At 34.4% G+C, this 393-nt stretch overlaps 1 pseudogene; it reads left to right on the top strand.

Annotated features, from left to right (window-relative positions):
* Positions 1-123: 123 nt before the first annotated feature.
* The window catches only part of LOC119593561, a 21,403-nt pseudogene continuing 21,133 nt past the window's right edge, over positions 124-393 (top strand).

The following is a 393-nucleotide window of genomic DNA, read 5'->3' as shown; positions in this document are numbered from 1 at the left end:
CATCATGACTTAAATAGGCCAACCCTGCATACATCAGGAAAACTATTATTTTATACTTTCATTTACATTAAAAGACACAGAAACAGTGCCAGGTGGTGCCTACCTCCCATTGATGGTGAAAAAATGCAGGAATTCGGTCCACTAAATTCAGAGGCTATATTGCATCAAGTTAGCTTGAATCAAGTGTCCAAATACACTCAATAGCTTACAAAATGTGTAAGATTCATAAATCACACATATGGTATCATCAGTATGGGTTTCCTTTTTCTCATAACAGGTACAGAAAAACGACAGTATCTGTAAAAATTCTTATATTAGAAAATGGATCTATTGGAAATACTTACAAAATATATGCTTCCTGTGTAACAGCATTGTACATATGGAGGGAAAAAG

Source organism: Penaeus monodon, chromosome 32 (genome assembly GCF_015228065.2).
Source record: "Penaeus monodon isolate SGIC_2016 chromosome 32, NSTDA_Pmon_1, whole genome shotgun sequence".
Lineage (NCBI taxonomy): Eukaryota > Metazoa > Arthropoda > Malacostraca > Decapoda > Penaeidae > Penaeus > Penaeus monodon.
This window is presented reverse-complemented; position numbering and strand designations above follow the sequence as displayed.